At 35.1% G+C, this 7,916-nt stretch overlaps 1 protein-coding gene across 3 annotated transcripts in view; it reads left to right on the top strand.

Moving 5' to 3' along the window:
* The first annotated feature begins 6,015 nt into the window (after positions 1-6,015).
* The window catches only part of LOC106459801 (heterogeneous nuclear ribonucleoprotein K-like), a 61,134-nt gene continuing 59,233 nt past the window's right edge, over positions 6,016-7,916 (top strand). For 2 of the 3 annotated variants that reach the window (XM_013919462.2, XM_013919460.2), the window contains exon 1: positions 6,016-6,130. The gene's annotated coding sequence lies outside the window, so the exon portion shown is untranslated. The remainder of the gene's footprint in view (positions 6,131-7,916) is intronic. The other variant, XM_022386344.1, reaches the window with a different exon arrangement.

Here is a 7,916-nt window from a genome sequence, read left to right as displayed (position 1 = left end):
AAGCAATAAAGAATTTTAATAATTACAAACTTTTCCACACATACTAACCATTTTAGTTTATAGTGTTGTTCATAGAGTTTTGAATGTTTTGTTCACTAGAGGAAGTTACTTCCAGTTTCAATACTCGTGATGAGCATACCACTGATAGCCCATTATTTAGCTTTGTAGTTAACAATAATCAAACAAACAGTCGAGGAAATCTTTTACATGTCGTAAATATTGTGTGAAGTCTAGAAATTTCATGAAAGTTTAAGCCTCTGTATGATTTAGAAGCCTCTACTAGTACGTAATAAATATTACAATATAAAAATGTCAGGGTGAGTGAGTTTATTTATTGAGTTCGTTGTCAGTTAGTGAGTTAGACGGTGTGAGTGATAGTTAGTTTGTGCGTCAGTGATCGAGTTAGTAAGTTAGTCAGTAATGCTAACCACTTCTAATCCCACTAGGCCGTGAAACAAATACAAATGAAATTTACTGTGGCTGTGGATATATAATGTCTGTTGTAAAACATTACTAAATGCTAATACAAAGAAAACATATTAAAGTTTATCATATTCCTCCTAACCTAAGAAATATCATCGATTAAATATATCAAAAACAACTAGAATATTTACAAGTATTAAAGTATAGTGTGGATTCTAGAAAAAAAATTCAACTAAATTTTGTAGTATGCAAGCATACTACACGTTTCTCCGCCTTTTAATTTAAATTGATGAACATTTCTTATTTATATGAATTTTTCAAAATTCCTAACGCATTTTCATTTTTTAAGAACGCCGTTGGGCATAAAAGTAGTTCTTTGGCTGGACCAATGAAGGTTTCTTTTTCCTTAGACTCAAATCAGTTCAGGAATGAACCTGAAAAACACAATCAAATTCAGACTCGAAAATTCATCTCTGAACTCATCTTTAAACAGAATGCTTTAGCATTTCAAAAATGTTGAATTCATTGTCAACATAAAACAGAAATATGTCAATATATTTGGCAATCATAATAAAAGATTTCCCCTTGGTTGAACTTAATTAATGAATATATTAGAAATTGCTGGAAATTAATATATTTTATTTATCTTACTCGTAATTTCCTTTACTATATTGACAGTTAAAAATAGAGAAAATAATGCAACATAATATTTTGTTACGTCTCTGGGCGTTAGTTAATTTCCCGTATAATTTCTTTCCGGTGAAGCTTTAGCGACACAAGTTCTTTCTTAAATAAAAATGGTTTATTCTTTCTGAATACAACTTTGCAATAAACTTAATTTCCACAGTCACGCTCACGTGCTCGACTCAATCGTCAGTCTCTCTCTCTCTCTCTCTGTCTGCTGTTCAATTACCTTGTTACCGGGGGAAGAAGAAGAAGAAGAAACTGGCAGTTATTTAGATTTAAATATAATTGTTTCCTTCGGAAACAATTATCAATCTAGGGTGTTCGAAGATTAAACAATCCTCCTTCACCCTGCTCGTGGTAAAAGGTTGTATGACATTTAGAGGTCAGCGGAGTACTGAGCCGAGTGGGTTAATGGTAATTAATTAAACAAGAGGAGAGAATAAAAATAAAAAATTTTCAAAAAAAATTTAAAAATCTAGAATTTTTTTTTTTTTGAAAAGAGTGAAGCAAAATATCCTATCTTAGGGCTTTAGTAATACTAATACCTTAGTATTGTTCGTCCCGAACAATAGCCACTTACATTAAACCAATAAACAATTAACAATAACTTAATTAAATGTACAGAATATGCAAACACAAAATTAAAATTCAACAGTCTTCTTCCATACTGGTCTCCGTCGCGTTGGCTTCTGCTTCATGTGCGGTTCATCTGCTTTATCAGGAAACGTCCTATCATTGGTAACAGTCACATCAGTGGTAGTAACTTCATCAAGGGCTTCACTGTTTCCCTTCTCAAAACCGAGTAGCGTTTCTTCTTCGACAGTGGCTTTTCAGGTGACACGTCTTCAGCAGCGTCATTTCTTCCGTTGTTCACTTCATCCTGGACCGTGATAATGCCAAATCCTGTTGGAAGCACCACTTTTGGCTTACCTCACCGACTACATTTTATCCGGAAAGTCACGTCTGAGAAACAATCCACTATATCACATGGGCCTTCGCATTAAGAAGACAACTTGGGAGACTTCCCTTTGGTCTTCCTGGGATTATACAACCACACCTTGTCTCCTGGTACAAAGCTGACTTCAGTAGATCTCTTATCACAAGATAACTTCATGGAATCAGCAGACGTTTTCAAGTTTGAACGCACTTGATGGTGAATATTATCCATCCTTTCCGATAACACTTTCACAAACTCTGACACATTTTCAGGCAACTCTTCATAAGGTGGGCGCCCTGTTAGCAGATCCACTGGCAACCGAAATTCCCGACCAAACATCAACTTTGCTGGAGTGTATCCAGTGGCTTCATGCTCTGCTGTCCTATAGGCCATCAACAGTGGAAGGAGTAAGACATCCCAGTCATCTTGGCGGCTATTACAAAACTTTGCCAATTCCTGTCCCAGTGTCCAGTTGTACTTTTCTACCCTCCCACCAGACTGTCGGTGAAGTGGCGTTGTCCTGGTCTTTCGTATGCCAAACAACTTGCAGCATTCATGGAACACAGGTGATTCAAAGTCACGGCCTTGATCTCAATGCAGTTTGTATGGCATACCAAACACGAAGAAGAAATCAGTAATAGCCGTAGCTACAGTTGTAGCTTCATGATTTCGTATTGCATATGCCTCAGGCCACTTGGTGAAATAATCCATCACCACACAAATGTACTTGTTTCCAGCACGAGTTTTGGGCAAAGGACCAGCAATGTCAACGGCTACTCTTTCCATTGGTGCGCCAACTTGATATAACTTCATTGGAGCACGTCCCTTATGCTTGGGTCCCCGTTTAGCACAACATGTACTGCAGGTCCTGCACTATTCTTCCACATCTTGCCTCATACTTATCCAGTAAAATCTTTGTCGTAGGTGACTCAATGTTTTCTTAACTCCGAGATGTCCTTTTGTTAAAGTATCATGGGATTGATGCAGCACAACTTCCCGTAACTTTCTCGATGTCACTACTGATTCCCCACCTGTACATCATATGGAACCAGAGAAGTGAAGAGCTGCTTCGCCTGTGTGCTCATGGAACACTGGCAGAAGAATTGTACAGGACCCATTCCAGTAAATGGCACAGCAGATTCCAACTGAATCTTGAAACCATATCTTTGCCAAGCAGCTAAGTGAGCAAGGATATTGGTACCATCCAATAAAGCGTCAGATAATAGAGAATCAGCAATTATCCAAACTCAGATTAGCCACCAGTTTGCGGTGGGGCACAACATTCAGTTTGCATTGGTGAGTCTAATAGTCTATTCAGCCTATTGATGTATGGGTGGGACCTGATACGTACCTATGAGTGTTTAAAAGTGAGAAGTTGAATTCCTAGTGGACACCAGTGCAGCAATAACCCTAATTGATATCACAATCTTCCAAGCCTTACAAATTTATTGCTGTTTGCCAGAACAAAATTGATGCTCACTGGCCATAGTGGTTCTGGCAAACAGCAATAAACTTGATGCCAAAGAAAAGGTTGATCTCTGGCTCAGTCTAGAAGGAGTTACCCGTAGAATGAAGCTGGCTATCACATACACCGTGCCATTGTGTGAGTTTCACGAATGGTAGAAAGAAGTGAAACTATATTATTTAAAATTTTATGTCAAAGATTAAGTTTAAAATGACTGTGGAAATTTTGTGTATTACAAAGTTGTATCGAGAAAGAATAAACTAGTTTAAATTAAGAAAGGACTTGTATCGCTGAAGTTCCTCGGAAAGAATAAACTAGTTTAAATTAAGAAAGGACTTGTATCGCTGAAGTTCCTCGGAAAGAATTAATACCGGAAATTAACAATCAAGCAGATACGCAACAATATTGTTACGACAGCGGAAGTCACGTGACCCTGGTAACACGTGATGAGTGTCTAGAAGATTCGTGAAGACGCTAGCGTTTGCTAGACATGCGCTCGTATAGTATATAAGATCGGCGAGAAGTGGCGGCATATATATAGATATAGATAATTGCAGACAGTTTGTTTGTTTGTTATGAATTTTTCGCAAAGCTACACGAGGGATATCTGCGCTAGCTGTCCCTAATTTAGCAGTGTAAGACTAGAGGGAAGGCAGCTAGTCATCACCACCCACCGCCAACTCTTGGGCTACTCTTTTACCAACGAATAGTGGGATTGACCGTCACATTATAACGCCCCACGGCTGAAAGGGCGAGCATGTTTGGTGCGATGGGGATTCAAACCCGCGACCCGCAGATTGCGAGTCGAGCGCCCTAGCCACCTGGCCATGCCGGGCAAAAGAAGAGAGATTACAGCAGTTATTGGAGGAAAAAGAAAGAAACAAGAAGATAGATTACAGCAGTTGTTCGAGGAAAAAGAAAAGAAACAAGAAGAGAGATTACAGCAGTGGCAAGAACACCTGCAACAGTGGCAGCTCGAACAGCAAAATAAACAAGAGAGATTACAGCAGTGGCAAGAACACCTGCAACAGTGGCAGCTCGAACAGCAAAATAAACAAGAGAGATTACAGCAGTTGTTGGAGGAAAAAGAAGAGAAACAAGAAGAACGAGAAAAGAAACAAGAAGAGAGACTACAGCAGTGGTTGGAGGAGAAAGAAAATAAACAAGAAAAGAGACTACAGCAGTGGTTGGAGGAGAAAGAAAATAAACACGCAAAGAGACTACATTAGTGGTTGGAGGAGAAAGAAAATGAACAAGAAGAGAAACTACAGCATTGGATGGAGGAGATGAAGTCGTTAATGAAGTTACTACCACTGATGTGACTGCTACTGATAATGGGACATTTCCTGATGGAGCAGATGAACCCCACGTGAAGCAGAAGCCAATGAGACAGAGACCAGTGCGGAAGAAGATACTTCTTGTAAAATCAAGAGACTTTGTTGTATTTTAATTTCGTGTTTGTAAATTATATACATTTAATCAAGTTATTGTTAATCATCTATTGGTTTAATGTAAGTGGCTATTGTTCGGGACGAACAATACTAAGGAAGGGGCAGTGTTACGACAGCGGATGTCACGTGACGCTGGTAACACGTGATAAAATTCTAGAAGGATCATGACTTTTCCTGGCAACTGTAGTCTGTTGCAGGCGCCCTCTTTTTTAGTATATAAGCTCAGCAAATAAAGCGGAGAGGGAATTGCATAGATAGATAGAGATATATAGAGAGATAATTGAGTCAAGCAAACTAAAGTGTGTGAATCACTGTGATTTATAGCGTGTGTTCATAAAAGTAGTGAAGTTTAAAGTGACGGCGGAAATTCTGTGTATTACAAAGTTGTATCAAGAAAGAATAAACTAGTTTTAATTGAGAAAGGACTTGTATTGCTGAAGTTCTCGGAAAGAATTTCTACGAGAAATTAACAAACAAGCAAATACGCAACAGTATATATGCACATAGTATATCGTAACCAATACTTTGAATTGTTGGTTTTTCGCTTAGGAATTCGATAGGGTGGTTTTTCGGCGCCTGAATTATTTGGAATCTTTGTCAATCCCTACTATTAAGTACTGCCTTACTTAATATACGTTCAAACTATTGTGTATCAGTCTTATAAAGTTTACACCTATATATTGGTACTTTGTTTGAATGATTAGATAATTAACAATGTTGCATAGATTATCAACAGGAAAACTTATCTGTAATAAAAAGCGTTAAATACACATTAACGTATAACTGTAACAATATAATTTTATAATTACGTAAAACTACCTATTTATAATGTCTAACTATTAAGGAATATTATTTTCTACTTATTTTTATTATGTCATAATATAATGAAATTTCATCATACATATTTGCAGTTTTCTTTATCATAAATTATATCACTGTCAAAGCAAATGCTTATCTGCGATATGGTGTTCTTCTTCACGTAACTGTTTATTATTGCTCAGTTGCGTGATACTTGGCAATATTAGGGGGAGCCACAGTTGCTTTACCGGTAATCGTGTCTTGAGCTTCTTGTCTATTGTGAAAAGTACAGGTTCGACGACTTGGTGGAGGATAAAAGAAGCTAGGCCTATTTTCCCTAAACCATCATTATAAGAACAAAATTTAGAGGTAAGAATATAAATGAATGTTAGTATAAATGAAAAAAAAAGAATAAAACATGATACATGCAACATTTTCTAGCAAATATACTGTTTCATCACAAATTTATTACGTAGGTGTACAAACAAAGGTTTTGGTTAGGCCTAACTGAGTCGTTTGTGACGCTAAGCCTTATCGATACTGTGAATTATTGGCGACCTTGGGCGGGAATACTGTAGCAACTACTTCCATTTCAGTATGGACAATTACTGGATGGCTTATTTTCATATATTTTATTAAGCTTTAACGGTGTTTGCAATGTTATGTAGTATGAAAGAGATATAAAGTTAAACAATTAAAAGAAATTAGGCTTAAGACTATTTCGTCAATTTTTTTTTTTAAAAGCAACTAATTTAAGTTTTAATAATATATGTTTTAAACTAAAGGATAGATAAATAACATATTTACACAAAATAAGTATTTATTAAGTTGAAAAATATCTATGAACTTAAAAATTATATGCTTCTTAGACTTCTTTTTTCCCATGTTGTGTCGCACTTTTTCCTACACAGAGAAATACCCCACCTTGGCTTACCCCAATATCTGTACTGTGTGTGGCTAAATAATGATCAACACATGTAAAGTAAAATATCTTATTGTAAAGTTGTGTTTTTAATTATATTTATAAAATTCTTATTGCATTTTAAAATGCATGTTTTATAATGAAAACCAATGTGCTGTGGACTCTCGTATTTAAACAATTAAATGTTAGTTTATTATTAGTATTTTGTATCAGTTCTTTTTGTCTTGACAACATATTATATAATTTAGTAGAGGCAAATTTCAATCTTCACATACTTACAAATAGTTCTAAACAATTACTGCTTATCATACTACAGAATGATTCACTTTTTAAAAAAAGTTAATGTCAAAGACTTCACTTGTACCTTACACCAGTATATAGTAAGCTTACTGTTGATCAGAGGTTAATAATATTTATAAAACTATTCCTTATATTAAATAAGCTTCACCCTTTACTTACTAAATGCACAAAATACTATTATATTGAAAGAAGCTTCCCAATGACACCACATCTCAAGAATGTTGGACTTCTATTTCTTGAGTATACACATATTGAAATATTTCAAATGTTCTTTCAGTTAATATAATAATGTATTATTAAACTGTTTTCACATAAGCATGAGGATTTGTGATTACAAGGCAATTGAAATTTTGTTTATTTAAAAATTTATTTGTATTTTTCATGTAGAAAAAATCAATATTTAAATTTACCCAGAACATCAATGTAGCCTTGAATTTTAGAATAACATACCAGCTATGTTTAATTCTTTTAAACCACCCTCGGTCCCAAGGACTGCCCTCATAACCATTTTGTACTTATTGTTTTCATGCTATAACTTTTAAATTATTAAGTGAATGTAAAAAAAATTTGGCAGTTTATCAGTAAACATTAGATGCTTTTATTCGCAAAATATCTCATTTTTTTATTAAGTCTTAAGGTTTGTAAAGCAATGTTTCTCTCATGCTTTTTTTTTATTATTTTCACATATTTCCCATCTATTGTGCAAAGTAATTTTCATTTTAAGATTAAAAATACTTTTATGCATCAGAATATTTCGAAATTTAGCGTGCGAAATCTTTATAATGTCCAAATAGTTATCAAACATTTTATTAAGAAAAACTTTATATTTTATTTGTTATTTTGTTAATTAATCTCTGTACGGGTTCGATAAATTTGACCGATTTTGCAACCACCATAAAAAATTATGAAATAAACATAAATTGTGCCTCTTTC

Source organism: Limulus polyphemus, unplaced genomic scaffold, assembly GCF_000517525.1.
Source record: "Limulus polyphemus unplaced genomic scaffold, Limulus_polyphemus-2.1.2 Scaffold662, whole genome shotgun sequence".
Lineage (NCBI taxonomy): Eukaryota > Metazoa > Arthropoda > Merostomata > Xiphosura > Limulidae > Limulus > Limulus polyphemus.
This window is presented reverse-complemented; position numbering and strand designations above follow the sequence as displayed.